General features: G+C 46.1%; 1 long non-coding RNA gene across 1 annotated transcript; it reads left to right on the top strand.

The window, feature by feature from the left end:
- The first annotated feature begins 914 nt into the window (after positions 1-914).
- On the top strand, positions 915-2,183 carry LOC306941692. The gene is made up of 4 exons (XR_013792201.1): positions 915-991; positions 1,086-1,161; positions 1,256-1,355; positions 1,441-2,183. It is a non-coding gene; the product is annotated as an uncharacterized lncRNA (long non-coding RNA).
- Positions 2,184-2,944: the final 761 nt, after the last annotated feature.

The raw sequence follows: 2,944 nt of genomic DNA on the forward strand, positions 1-2,944 counted from the left end.
CACTGCGGGGAGGAAGCGTCTGTGAATGCACGCTATGAGTCTGGCCCCGCCAGGCTAGAGCTGGCAGGGAGGAGGAGCCTGCTCAGCCACAGACTCATCGAGCGTGGACCCCTAGCTGTGTTCAGCCACAGACTCATCGAGCGTGGACCCCTAGCTGTGTTCAGCCATGCACAGACTCATCGACCGTGGACCCCTAGCTGTGTTCAGCCACAGACTCATCGACCGTGGACCCCTAGCTGTGTTCAGCCACAGACTCATCGACCGTGGACCCCTAGCTGTGTTCAGCCACAGACTCATCGACCGTGGACCCCAAAGCTGTGTTCAGCCACAGACTCATCGACCGTGGACCCCAAAGCTGTGTTCAGCCACAGACTCATCCACCGTGGACCCCTAGCTGTGTTCAGCCACAGACTCATCGACCGTGGACCCCTAGCTGTGTTCAGCCATGCACAGACTCATCGACCGTGGACCCCTAGCTGTGTTCAGCCACAGACTCATCGACCGTGGACCCCTAGCTGTGTTCAGCCACAGACTCATCGACCGTGGACCCCTAGCTGTGTTCAGCCATGCACAGACTCATCGACCGTGGACCCCTAGCTGTGTTCAGCCACAGACTCATCGACCGTGGACCCCTAGCTGTGTTCAGCCACAGACTCATCGACCGGGGACCCCTAGCTGTGTTCAGCCATGCACAGACTCATCGACCGGGGACCCCTAGCTGTGTTCAGCCACAGACTCATCGACCGTGGACCCCTAGCTGTGTTCAGCCACAGACTCATCGACCGTGGACCCCTGGCTGTGCATGTTCAGCCATGTGTAATCAGTGTGACTGACACTGCCTGTGTTTCGTTAGCACCACCCCCTCAGCTCAGCATATTACGTAGCTAGTCAGGCATAGGGTGAAGCTGTGTATTGCCCAGGTTGCCCACTTCCGGCGTCGGTTCAAACGGTCTGGCGTCGCGTCAAGTTTGTGTTCACTTACAGCGTCGAGGTAAGCCGTAGTTTTAATTAATATAGTGCTGTCTAGTTTCTAGGTTGACTTATGTAAACAACCTCTTACTTACGTTTATCTCTTCTCTTGTTAGACGTTGGTGGAGCTCCGACTTAGAGCTGACAGCTGTCATTGTATGCATGTTGGTATACAGGCTGCTAGAAACAAAGGTAGGCTTGCCTCGTACGGCGATAGCACAAACAACCCGTTGAATCTAAGAAATGGTGCCCCAGTTATTTATGTCAATGCTTATCTCGTTGGTAGACGCTGTGAACGAGAGCCCTGCTAGAGTGTGTGTGTGTGTGCGTGGTACACACACGAGCTGGAACGAGAGGCTGCTAGTGTGTGTGACATGAGTCTAGAGGTAGGCTTAGCGTCTGTATTGCGACAGCATTACGTCTTTATAATGTGTAAAATGTGAGTTCTCATAATGTGTTTATATTACACAGATCATGGTGTGCTGAACGAGCAAACACTGTTCAAACAACCTGGGATGCCCTGACACCTGTTAACAGGGTATGTGCTAACCCGCATACTAAAACAATACTTTGAATGCACTTTATAGTACTAGTGTAATGCTAATGAGGGCTATGCCCAAATTGTATTCTAAGTACTATGGCAAGCACTTTAGACCCAGTATAAATTGTGAGGCTAATTCAATGTTTGCTCTATTACAGGATCGTGTACTGTTGAACCGCTGTTCTTTTTTACCTTTTTATTTTGGTTTTAAATTCTATGCTGCTACATTTTTATTCTTTTATACTGTACCTGAAATAGCCCATGTGGCTTTAAACGAGTCCTTAATTGTCGTCTTTACCAAACTTGCTTTAATAGGCATCAAAGACAGACATATACTTGGTTAATGGTTATGCTGCAGACTGGCGCTTGATTACTGCCCCTTTTGCTGTGTTTATGGCTTTTAGCCTTTTGATATTGTTTTGCAGTGATCTTTGCTGTGTTTAAAGCGTTTAATGCCTATTACCTTTGGCTCTGAGTGGCTTCGATTTGCTCATTTGCAGTGTTACCTGCGTGTATGGAACTAATCAAATAAGACATCTCAGTACAGCTATTTACCCAAGTTATGATCTGACTAATTAAGCCTTTTGCAATCTATATTGGTGACATTAAGGAAATGTGTTTTGATTAAAGGCCAATACTGTGTACTTTTCTAAATAAAGTTCTATGTACATGAGCAACCGACCATCATTATTCACCATTGTTCACTCAACTGAACACTTACCTTCGGGTCTCCCACCCTGTAATTGGGAGTGGCGTAGTAACTGTGATACTGGGAGTACGGTGTGACTCCATTTGGTTACACATGCACAGACTCATCGAACAGGGACCAGTCCTTTATGCCAGTAGCCATCAAGCTCCATAATTACTCCTCTATTACAGTATGTTCTGTTCTTGGATTAATAACTCCTACTTGACTCTGGCACTTTTGCACGTGGATTACTGGGGATCTCTGATTCATCCTGTGCATTACTTTGACAACAGGTAAAAATAACAATAAATTGATATAGCGCCTTTAAAGAACTAAATGACGCTTCACACAGTACAAGCAATAAACAAAATAAACAAATTGCCAAAAGCCTGAGTAAACGGGTGTGTCATCACACCAGCTCAGATTCCAATTAGTTTGACTCAGCAGGCCATCCGTGACCACTTAAATGTGACCTGCATTTTGTTGTCTTGCTTTGATTTATGAACAGTGAATACATCGCACTATTATTTTAATAATAATGATGACGACGGCTCTCATTTAGTAGACATATACATCCTGAGTGTTAAATTCAATGTGGAATGCCATGACACCATCCATTAATTCAAATATGTGAATCACTGGTTAATTTCTTTTGTGAAGTGGCCTGAAAAATCATCTATCATGAGACCACAAGGAGAGGCAAAAGCAAATTCCCATAGAAAGGAGGTGTCATTCACTGCCACCGT

Source organism: Electrona antarctica, assembly GCF_951216825.1.
Source record: "Electrona antarctica genome assembly, chromosome: 18".
Lineage (NCBI taxonomy): Eukaryota > Metazoa > Chordata > Actinopteri > Myctophiformes > Myctophidae > Electrona > Electrona antarctica.